This window comes from Schistocerca cancellata, chromosome 5 (genome assembly GCF_023864275.1).
Source record: "Schistocerca cancellata isolate TAMUIC-IGC-003103 chromosome 5, iqSchCanc2.1, whole genome shotgun sequence".
NCBI lineage: Eukaryota > Metazoa > Arthropoda > Insecta > Orthoptera > Acrididae > Schistocerca > Schistocerca cancellata.
In genome coordinates this window covers 231,440,488-231,453,352 of record NC_064630.1, presented here as the reverse complement: position 1 = coordinate 231,453,352, position 12,865 = coordinate 231,440,488, and the positions used below count along the sequence as shown (strand labels likewise).

The 12,865-nt window shown below is 43.3% G+C and overlaps 1 pseudogene; it reads right to left on the bottom strand.

The window, feature by feature from the left end:
- Positions 1-11,682: 11,682 nt before the first annotated feature.
- Positions 11,683-11,799, bottom strand: LOC126189912 (5S ribosomal RNA; annotated as a pseudogene).
- Positions 11,800-12,865: the final 1,066 nt, after the last annotated feature.

Sequence of the window (12,865 nt, the reverse complement as noted above, 5' to 3'; positions counted from 1 at the left end):
TTAGGTTAGTTAGGTTTAAGTAGTTCTAAGTTCTAGGGGACTGATGTCCTCAGATGTTAAGTCCCATAGTGCTCAGAGCCATTTGAACCATTTGAATGAGCGTCCGAATTCACCCAAGGCTTTGTTGTGTACCACAGCGGACTGCCGGCGGCTTTCGATTAGCGACAGTTACAGCCTTCCTCATACTTGCAGAGGGTGCACACAGGATGTATCATGTCTGTACTGAAAAGCTTTCAAGAGTACTTTGGTATCAGCGAGACACAGTCTCTGGCGACTAGTTACAGAAAAATAACGTAATTATGATTTTTTTCGGTTTGTTACAGTAATAACCGTAGCTTGTGTGAAAAATAATTAAAAAATCTGAAGATGACTGTACTATGCAATAACCAGAACGAACGACCGACGCGCCCGGGTTCCCGGGTTTGATTCCCGGCGGGGTCAGGGATTTTCTCTGCCTCGTGATGACTGGGTGTTGTGTGATGTCCTTAGGTTCGTTAGGTTTAATTAGTTCTAAGTTCTAGGGGACTGATGACCATAGCCATTTGAACCATTTTTTTGAACGACCGACAGCACAGGGCATTGCAACAACCCTCAGACGAAACTCGTAAACTATTATCACGGTGCGTTCAGTCTGTTCTGTTAGTGAACAGTACAACAAGTAAGAGATGAAAAACTGACGCCTTAAGGCTATAGTTCAAAATTTCAACCCCCATGATCACGGCTTAGTGTACAGTGACGCACCAGAGATTGTCTTCCATGACTTCGGAATATCACTTCTGCAGCTGCCATAATCATAGATAGCAGTCAGTGCGAGTATCGACCAGAGTCGCGTAAACAAAGCTCTTCACATGCCCCCAAAAGAAAAAAACCAACTACTGTCATGTCTGGCGACCGAGCTCGCCATGTAACAGGACCACTGCGACCAATCCATTGTCGTCGAAACGGCCGGCCCCTGTAGCCGAGCGGTTCTAGACGTTAGAGTCCGGAGCCGCGCTGCTGCTACCGTCACATGTTCGAATCCTGCCTCGGCCATGGATGTGTGTGATGTCCTTAGGTTAGTAGGTTTAAGTAGCTCTAAGTATAGGGGACTGATGATCTCAGATGTTAAGTCCCATAGTGCTCAGAGCCATTTAAGCCATGTTTGTTCGTAAAAACGTTATTTCTGTGTGGTTCTGATATCGAATACACAGAGTGTGCCTGCGCTCCGTCATGCTGAAACCACATAATCTGACGGATTCTTAGCGGCACATCTTCTAGGAATTGTGCGTTCTCTACACGACTCCAATCAGTGTATGAGGAACTATGCAATGTCCAATAACAAAATCAGTAACAATGCCAGTTCATACATTCGCCGTATTCTCTTGTTGACAGAATCTACACACCAGTGCGTGTCGATTGTCGTCATCCCATACGTGGCTATTGCCGCTGTTGAAGGTACACTCTCTTGTGGACATGGCCTCGTCTGTAAAAAATGTAAAAGTAAGAAAACTTTTTCAGGAACCGCTGTAGGAACTAATTTGTAAATGACAGCCAAAATGGGAAGTTCACTTTCGGTGCAATCTTCTGTGTATGACTCAGTTGCAGTTGTCGTTAACGTAAGATTTTCAGAACAGTTGATAGGCTTGTGTTCAGAATTTGAGCAACGTGCCGACTATTATGGCTAGGACTGTTACCAAGTTCTTTTGTGTAACACTCAGCCAGGGTTTCCTTTCTGACACGGAAGGATCCAGTTTCTCGTAGACGGCTATGTGAGGATGCAAAAGTACTGCGGTGTGGTTGCCGTCGGTACGGAAACAGCTCGACATAACCCCGTTGTGTGGCTCTTCCATTGCACCGAGTGACCCGTTACGCGAGGTGCAGAGCGGCCATCTTTTCATCAGTTAACGTATCCATAGTACCACTGTGTGTCACAGTTACAGCACAACTAACACTGCCGGAAAACAAAACAGTAGAGAGTACCAAGGGGTACTGAACGCAGAGTAGAGGGCAGCGGGGTAAGGAGGGCATTACTGTTATCAGCAGCAGGTACCGTGAACGAATGAAAACAAGACACACATTGCATACTTGCCTTCAGTATTTGTACTCTTGTGTGCTATTTTCATTGCAGTAAAGATAGCCGCGCGGGGTAGCCGCGCGAGATAGGGGGTCTTGTCACGGTCCACGCGGCTCCCCTCCGTTGGAGGTTCGAGTCCTTCCTCGGGCACGGTTGTGTGTGTCGTCCTTAGCGTAAGTTAGATTAAGTAGTGTGTAAGCTTAGGGAACGATAACCTCAGTAGTTTGGTCCCATAAGACCTTACCACAAATTTACAGAAAAAAAATTTGCAGTAAAGACACAGAGCTGATTGGGGCAAGAAACCAAACTATACGTAATAATACAGGAAATGTAGCAGGGTGTCTCGCGAGAGACGCCGCGGAGGAGTTCACGGGTCGCGTGGCTTCGCTGACCGCCGCCGCGCCCGACTATCGGACACCAATCTACCGGTAGTCGACCGTGCGCGCTTCCCCTGAGTTAATCACAAACAACGCTGCCGTCTGATTAAGCTTACCTTTATTAACAGCAGGTGCTCAAAATGACATCCCTCTGTGGTAAGAACACCCTGAAGATCTCCTGAACACATTAGCAAACGCTTGACGAATTTCGGCGGCCGAATCTGTGAAATAACTAGCCGAACCCTGTCTTCCAACTCTTCGAGCGAGTGCGGACTGCTTCCATACACCTGGTCTTCCAGCATTCCCCAAAGATAAAAATCACACGGATTTAGATCTGGAGAACGAGGAGGCGGGTCAACTATTCTGTCATCAAAAGCACTTCGTGTTACTGTCACAAAAGCATTGGCGATATGTGATATTGCATTGTCCTGCATGATATAGCCGTACATCTTTTTCTTGGGTGTTAGTTCTCGAAAGAAGGATTCAGTATATTGTTCATATACCTGTCAGAAGGTATTATTTCGTGGAAAAAGAGTGGTCAGGAATCCGTCTTGCACTTACTGCACACCATACCCCTGTTTTCACATCATGCAGAGGTTGTTGACGTAGTTCATGAGGATTTTCGGAGCTCCAACATCGATTGTTCTGAGGGTTTATGTAACCTGACAAAGGAAGCTATGCCTCGTCAGAAGAAGAAGAAGAAAAAAAAAAAAAACGTATCTCAGGATCAACGTCCCCCCCGCGCGCATAGACTGTAACAGCCAGTTGCAATAACGACGTCGAGCAGCAGTATCTGAGTTTCTAAGTTGATGCACTACCGTTTCCAGTCCGGAACCGCGCGACTGCTACGGTCGCAGGTTCGAATCCGGCCTTGGGCATGGATGTGTTTGGTGTCCTTAGGTTAGTTAGGTTTAAGTAGTTCTAAGTTCTAGGGGACTGATGACCACAGCTGTTAAGTCCCATAGTGCTCAGAGCCATTTGAACCATTTGAACCAATTTGTACTACCGTTATTTTGTATGGTTTCAATTTCAATCTGTGCACAGCTCTGTGAGGAGACGCTCTAGACCCGCCAGTCTGAAGTGCCAAACGGCGCAGACATTTTCTCGGACTTCTTTCCAAAGGCTCCCCTACCTCCTCTAATTTAAGTTTGGTAAAATAACTAGGTTCTCTAGCACTTTGCTTCTGTAACACAGATCAAGCCTCTTCAAATTTCTTCACTAATCTACGAATCGTCGAATCATTGAGAACATACACAATGGGGAATTTTCGTACGAATTCAAGCCAGTATTTCACATACGGTTCTGTTTTTGCATAATTAAACACAAGAAACACTGTTTGATCCTTCGTGTATCCCATACCTAATGGAAACTCGACAGGAAACTCCAAACAAAACACCCGAACACTCAGCCGTACAGTATAGAAGACACGCACACGGTTTTTCTGTCAGAGGACCGAGCCACCGACACACGGACAAGGAAAGACCCGGACTCGTCGCTATTACAATAATGACGTCTAGCAACAATATTTGAAGCGATCAAACTTGACAGAAAAACGCAAAATAAAACCACAACACACACTGTCGCACAGTGTACGGGCACGCGCAAGGTACTACTATTTTTTTTATTTAGCGTCCGAGAACTATATAGCGACAACCGGCAGACGCAGCGGCCACAAGCAACAAATGCGGGCGCGACACGTGGACCCCTTCCAGGCGCCTTTCGTGAGACACCCTGTATTTGAAGTGGCAATTAAGGGCCACCTCCAACTCTAGAGTAGATTGACGACATTGAAAATTTGTGACGGACCCGGAGTCGAACCCGAATTTCCTGCTTGTCGCGAGCGACTGCCTTAACAATTTCGGCTAACCATGTACGCCTCACGGCCAGACCCAAACTACCATATGTCCAAGCTTCTTTAACCTTCACTCGTTCACTTACTGTAATTCCCATACAGGGGAGACATTTTAATCCAAGGTTGCTAGCCTGGTATCGGCGGATAAATGCGATATTGCAATGTCTGTGTTCGCAAGAAGTACGATGCAATGCTTCTTCGGACATCCGTGCATAGCCGAAGGAAGGGGCACTGCGGCAGATACAGCAGTTATGAAATACAGGAAATATATTCACAGCTGCGAATATGGGCGACCTCCAACTGCAGAATGAAATGACTTCATTGAAAATTTGTGCAGGTGCGACACACGAACCCGGATTTCCCGTGCGTCACAGGTTTTTGCTTTAACAGTTTCGACTATCCGTCCACGCTTCAAGATAGGATTCCAGACTTTCATATGTCGTCGTCCATGCGTCATTAACCTGCACTACCACTCGTACTGCAATTTTTGTACAGGGAAGAGTTTTAATCGAAAGTCGCTAGTCTAGTATCGGCGGATAAATACGATATCGCAATGCGACAGGTACTGCAATATCGAAATGAAATACTCTATAACTAGTCACCGGGGACTGTGCATCCTTGTATCAAATTTACCGGAAGGTATCTCTGAGCAGCCCCTGGAAGTTATTCTGTGGGGTTCTGGTCCATCCTTTATACACCAAACATACGTTACTAATGCATCTGAAACATTATTCTCCCATGGCTTACGGTTTACCAGGTAATCTCAACCGATTAAGTCAACATATTAGCAAGCACATAATAACATTAATAAGAATTATCAAAGTGTAAGCCGTCTTCCGAGCAGCAGATGATTGTACTAAATAAAAAATGTTTTCAATAAATATACTTATCACCCTCAGCGCGTTCTTAGATGGAATCAACGATAATATTCCATTATACAGTTTTAAAAATATTGTCAGCTAAAGTCATTTCAGCAGGAGACTTTGAAGGCACCAGGTTTGAACAAAACTTTGTAAAGAAACAGAAATAAGATATTGGTACGTACTTTGCAAATTTAATCAAAATAAGACGTTATCTTGAAACCGGATGTTTCAGTAGTATTTGAGTAAACATTACTCGGTTTAACTTTTATAACACAGGCACTCCACTCAGAGATACGATAAACAAAAGACAGCTTTATTATTAGGTTTCTGTTTACTATCATTATGTGTAAAGAAAATGTTAAGTAAACTGAGTCTCAGTTCCAGTTACGAAAATTATTTAGCATAGCTCACTCACCATAAAGTAAAACCCAAATTAGTTGCTTGAAAGAAAATACTGAAATTTTTGTTTACTCCTCCTTTACAGTGGAGTGGATTAAAGAGATCCAGTAAGCGCTGTTTTCGAGAACTTTAGATTTGACTACGACAGTTATATTTAAAAATTGGATTGCTTTGAAAATTGGACTTAAGCAAACAGAATTAGTTTATTTTTTTAGGTTTACCCAGAAATATTTCGACACCTATCTGTCATGTTTGACGGGTCAATTTTTTTATTTCACTTAAATACAATATCAAATTTATAACAATTTAACTGTTGTAATTCTAAGAATTACAATATTCACAATTTGTTTTGTTTTGTTTAGACGTTGACCTTCAAATTACATTGCTAAATGAACTGCATTATTATACACCGGTTTTTTGTCTCTATTTCGTCGTTTTTTTTTACCTGCAAACTAGCCATGAAGAAAATTATTGCGTATTTGTGAAGAACTGTTTCGTGGGTAGAGGTTAAGTAAGTTACATAACCACAGAAACGCACATAACTGCTACCCACGAAACAGTCATTCTTGAGGACCGACATATTACGCCTCGGCAGTTGGCGCAACATCTGTCACTCAGCAAAGGAAGTGTGGACGCAATTATCTGCACTGTTGGATATTCAAAAGAGTATGCAAGATCAGTCCCGTGGAGTCTAACGTGGTTCACAAGTATTAGAGAAAAAACATTTGTTTTCATTTGCTGCAGCGTTTTGAAGCTGAGGGGGAAGCCTTCTTGTCCCGGATTGCGACAGGTGATGAAACCTGGGTACGTCATTTAAAATTTTTTAACTCACAAAGCTCGCAATCACACTTGTTTGTCTCGTTATAACAGGTATTAGCCACATGTTTATCTTTATACCTGGTTATAGCTTAACAGCGTAAGATCATTTAATTAAACAATAAATGTTTTACAACATTACAAAAGAATTGTGTGTTTTTCCTTGATAATGTACAAAATACTCTACCATAAACCAACGCGACAGTCAGTTAACGCAGTAACTACAGATTTAGGAAACATCAGTTGCTTGAAAAGTTAGCATGCCTTCATAACACCATCCCCTGTGACATTTTAGCCTCTTTGAACCACCTCCTATGTTTATATTTAAGCACTAAGAGGCACAATTATCACCAGAATATTCCACTGTTCCGCCGGCGCATGGTAAGTCAAGAAGAGAAACGTGGGAATGACGTCGACACTTAGTAGATGTAACATTTGATCTCTAACAGACGTAACATCACCATTATTTGCGGTTAAGTCTTGAGCGACAACAAACTGATGGTGGACTCCTTCGCAACGTCGTAAGACTTGAGAGGGGATAAAAGCCTTTCTCAGTAATTTAGGACAAGCAAGTGAAACAGAGAGGATTGTTGTTACAATATGAAGTATTCCGGATTGCAGACGTATGTTCCTTAGACAGTTCAATAATTTATTTCACATTTATACTTTAATGGAAGAGGTGTCTCACAGTGGATTTACTCGTATGATTCGCTGGTCCGATTTCTGCAAGAGACAGTTGCATTATATCAAGTTGTTCCTGTTATAGTAGTTACACTGGTTTCTTATCACCAGAAACAAACACTGTTCCTTGACTCGTTCTGCTGACAGGTAGAAAATACACGTATTTTACTCGGTCCACTTAGTTACTCAATATCACAAGAGGTGAGTACCATGGCACAACTCGTTTTAACTCTTTACAGAATCACATATATGAGCTTGGCCGGTCGGTGTGGCCGAGCGGGTCTAGGCGTTTCATTCTGGAACCGCGCGACCGCTGCGTTCGCAGTTTCGAATCCTGCCTCGGGCATGGATGTGTGTGATGTCCTTAGGTTAGTTAGGTTTAAGTAGTTATAAGTTCCAGGGGACTGATGACCCCAGATGTTAAGTCCCATAGTGCTCAGAGCCATTTGAATCATCTGAACATGTATGAGAGCACTACTAAAGAAACTCGCTGACTGCATTTCTTTTTCTATTATGTGACATCCACTATCTCTCTTGCTATATAATTATCTAAGTCAGTTTGTCTTCGAAATGAAATATGCTCTTCTTTGCGGATAGTTCATGGCATATGCCCCTCATGTCTGTGATATCAGTGCCTTGCTGTCGATTTCCGAGGCGCCTAGGTAATGCTTTTCGACTCTGACTGCTACTTTACTTCAACGGCTATAATACTACGGCTCACAGTTATGACGACTCCATACGTATATAGCTCGACAGCGACTTTTAGGTTTGTGTTCGCATGGTATCTCGTCACATGGTGACTTCAATCTACCCTCGATATGCCGGAAAAATTATACGTTTAAAGCCGGCGGCAGGTATAAAACGTCATCCGAAATTGTCCTGAACGCTTTCTCAGAAAAAATTATTTTCAGAAGTTAGTTCATGAGCCCACTCAAAGCGTAAACGGTTGCGAAAGTATACTGACCTCTTAGAAACAAATACCCTGGACAAATAGTGAGTATCGTGACGAATACAGGAATTAGCGACCACAAGGCAGTTTCTATTAGGCTGAATACCGAAACACCTACAACAATAAAAAAAAGAAACGCAAAGCATATCTATTTAAAAAGGCTGAAAAAATGCTCTAAACGCCTTTGACAGTATTCAATCCTTCCGATCTCATCATGTAAGCGTAGAAAAGTTGTGGAATGATTTCAAAGAGATAGTATCGACAGCTCGACAGCAGTTGAGAGATACATACCACATAAACTAATAAGTGATGGTACTGATCCCCCATGATGACAAACCGCGTCAGATAGCTGTTGCAGAAGCAACGAAAAGGCATGCCAAATTTAAATGAATGCAAAATCCGCAACACTAGAAAAGTTTTGCAGAAGTTCGAAATATAGCGCGATATGCTTTTGATAGATTCCCCAACGAAATTCTACCTCGAAATCTGGCAGAAATCCCAAATAGATTCTGGTCATACATAATTCACACCAATGGCAAGACGCAATCAACACCTTCACACCGCGATAACAACGGTGAAGTCACTGATGACAGTGCAACTAAAGCAGAGTTATTAAACACGGTTTTTCGAAACTCCTTCACCAAAGAAGACGAAACAGTCAAGAACAACTGCTAAGGCGTGAAACATAGAAGCAGATATCCTCGGTGTAACAAAGCAGTTTAAATCACTTAATAAAGGCAAGGCCTCCGGTCCAGATTATATACCAGTCAGGGTTCTCTCAGAGTTTTCGGATACATTAACTCCATATTTAGCAATTACATACAACCGCTCGCTCACAGAAATGTCCGTAAATAAAGACTGGAAAATTACTCAAGTCACACCAATACCAAAAAAGGGTAGTAAGAGTAATCCTCTGAATTAAAACCCATATCACTAACGTCTATTTGCAGTAGGGATTTGGAACATGTACTGTATTCGAACATTATGAACTACCTCGAGGAAAACAATTTATTGATACATAGTCTGCACGGATTCATAAAATATCGGTCTTGTGAAACACAACTAGCTTTTTATACTCTTGAATTAATGAGTGCTACAGGCAGGGGATGTCCAATTAATTCCATATTTTTAGAGTTCCAGAAGGCTTTCGATACCGTTCCTCACAAACGTCTTCTAATCTAACTACGTTCTTATGGAGTATCGCCTCCGTTGTGCGACTGAATTGGTGATTTCCTGTCAGGAAGGTTACAGTTCGTGGTAATAGACGGAAAGTCATCGAGTAAAACAAAAGTAATATCTGGCGTTCCCCAGGGAAGTGTTAGCGGCCCTCTGTTATTCCTGATCTATATTAACGACATAGGAGACAATCTGAGTAGCCGTCTTAGAATGTTTGCAGATGATGCTGTCATTTACTGTCTTGTAAAGTCATCAGATGACCAAAACGAATGTTCGCCCCGATAGCGGAATGGTCAGCGTGACGGACTGCCGTCCTAAGGGGCCCGGGTCGGGGATTTTCTCCGCTCAGGGACTGGGTGTTGTGTTGTCTTCATCATCATTTCATCCCCATTCCGGCGAACAGGTTGCCCAATGTGGCGTCGAATGTAATAAGACCTGCGCCAAGGCAGCTGGACCTGCCCCGTTAGGGGCCTCCCGGCCAATGTCTCCGAACGCTCATTTCCATTTCCAAAACGATTTGCAAATTGATTTAGATAAGATATTTGTATGGTGGGAAAAGTGGCATTCGACCCAGAATAAAGAAAAGTGAGAAGTTATGCACATGAGTACTAAAAGAAATGCGTTAAATTTCGATTACGCGATAAGTGACACAAATCAGAAGATTGTAAATTTAGCTAAATACTTAGGGATTACAATTACAAATAACCTAAATTGGCACGATCACTTTGATAATATTGTGGGTAGAGCAAACCAAACACTGCGATTCATTGGCAGAACATTTAGAAGGTGCAACAGGTTTACTAAAGAGACTGCTTACACCATGCTTGTCCGCACTTTTATCGAGTATTGGTGTGCAGTGTGGGATCCGCACGTAGGGGGACAAGGCGGGTGTGCAACAAAGTACTGATATCCAAGACATCAGCGAGGACGTAATCCAAGATGGCAGTCTGTAGGCTTGGTAACACCGCATGACTCATCCTACAAGGCGGCCGTGACGTCAGCTGATGGCGCAAGTACCGTTACCCAAGATGGCGTCTTTTGGTGGTAAAGTGCCACGCCCCCCAGCCACACCCTCCTGGTGCGAATTTCAAATTCCGCCAGGACAATGCAATACACCGTGCCTGTCTCTATTGACCTACAAAAATGGTGGGAACAAAGGCCACTTGGGCTACCTCCACTAGCCTAAGTCACCCGACCACCACTTCTTTCTAGGTATTGGTGGAATGGTACTCGGCCTGTGCTGGATATGTCTCTATTTTTCAGTCAATTAGAGGCGGTACCACCATCAAGTGTGTTCGCTACGGGGTCCGGAGTCTAACTCACCTAGTACACAGTACCACCAAAAGAGGGCGCTGTCATCCCTTCCATGACATAATATAAGACGTCGAACATTCTCACAACGCTTAAACAGCCGAAAATAATGCACTGCACAAACATCCAGTGCACGTAAAAAACACTTTTAAACTATAGTCCATCACGACGTATCAGAGGCTCCAACACGTGCACACATCAAAGCTGCCATGAGCCACCGCAACTACCGAGCAATGTGTAGGTGTCTGTTCCAGTTCTACAAGCATAAGATGGCGACATCGCTTTCATACTTGACATGTGATAAATTCCTGTCGAAAATATGTGTTCACCTAGGCACCTTTGCTGACATGATGACACATAGCTGTGGTGTGGGTCCAGTGCCGATAGGTGTGTGCATAGCAGCTAAAAGGTTCGCAATGTTATACTGACATCACAGGTCGCACTGTAGAAATATGTTCTACTGCCGTCCTAACTGGACAGCTCGTTCATAACTGAATTTACCCATCAAACTGCTGCGGGTGTGGGAGCACCATCCGCCATTGTTTTCACCAGACGAGACTGTCATCGGCAAAAGCTATTTTTCTTTTTACAGAGGGAATATTGCACTGACAGTCATACCGTGCATGAGGGCCTTACATATCATCAAAAACGGAAAGACTCTTACTCAATTACACTGCTCTGCCGATGAGGATGGGAGCAAAGACCAGACAGGAGCAAAGACCTTTTGCCAAGCGACTCACCCTCGTAGATGTTGCTGAAATCTGTTCCATTGCTACCCAGAATAGCACCAGCAGCTTTCTCTTCCAAGTGATCCTAATGGAGCATTCAAGCTGCATCTAGCCGTGCACATGTACTTACCTGCCCAGCTTGGTTATTGCAGTGCTATGAAATGCACGTGCATAGCTACATATCAAGGCAAGTGTATCAAAAAAGGTTATCAATTTTATTCTGATTTCACATGGCTATGTAAAATAAGATCCAAGTCACCTCTCGGAAATTATATGCACTCCGTCTTCAGGCCACAAGTGGCCCATCGGGACCATCCGACCGCCGTGTCATCCTCAAGGGTGGATGCGGATAGGAGGGGCGTGGGGTCAGCACACCGCTCTCCCAGTCGTTATGATGGTTTTCTTTGACCAGAGCCGCTACTATTCGGTCGAGTAGCTCCTCAATTGGCATCACGAGGCTGAGTGCACCCCGAAAAATGGCAACAGCACATGGCGGCTGGATGGTCACCCATCCAAGTGCCGGCCACGCCCGACAGTGCTTAACTTCGGTGATCGCACGGGAACCGGTGTATCCACTGCGGCAAGGCCGTTGCCTCGGAAATTATATAGTCTTCCAGAAATAGTTAATGCTCGATTTTGTAGGAGCTTTCGTGATGTCTCAGCTTGTGTGCATGGAAATTCTTGCCCTAACAGAAAATTTTTACGAAAATATCGCAGAATAATGTCGAATACATTCTTCCTCATGTCCTAACATGGCATTTTATCCATCACATGTTACCCTTCCTGGTTCCAACTTACGCAAATGTTCTCACAGCTATGTACAGACTCCTATATCCCAACTCAAAGGATGTCTTGTGAATGGCCCTTATCGACTACAAGAACATATGTAATTTCACATGGTTTACTAGACTATCATACCATTTTCATGGTACTTCTCGATATCAAGCACACAGCAATATAGCTTGTATAGCAGTATCGCTTGCATGACATAATTCTAAAGATCATTTCTCTAGAAACCTTGAACGGTGATATGAAATAATGCTGACCGAAAATCAACCATGTGTGGGCTTGTCTAGTAAGTTTTCTTGCGATTCGTAAGGCTGTGTCCTAGAAAGAGAGGCATAAGTGTCTTAGAAACTGTGAGACGTTAAAAAACACAACCATTTTACTATAACAAGCGGTCTTGGTTCTACACATGCATACAAGTAACCATGTTGAAAGCTATACCCACTTTACAAATCTGGGTACAACATTATCTCTGAATGAGGTGGTTTTCTCTCCAGATAAATACCATAACACTGAATATAGATGGTGATCACTAGAGTACATAGCATCAGACCAACCATGCACTTACACGTTGCTGGCAGTGCAACCTCATCATAAAATGGCCCTATTCAGAAAGTTATTTAGCTAAGGAACATTGTACAAAACCGGTATTTGCGAGATATTTCACTAGTATTTGTAACACATTCTGTCTCAATGCCATGTCATAGGTTCGGAGATATATCGACTGCGCTATAGGCGATATTTGATTGAGAAAGGTCACAACAGTAGAGGGTGTGATGATTGAGGTCATAATAAATATACACTAGCTTTTCAGACCTCTAGTGCTACGTTATCGGTTAGAAGTGCTGTCTGTGATGTGGAATCCACTCCTCCC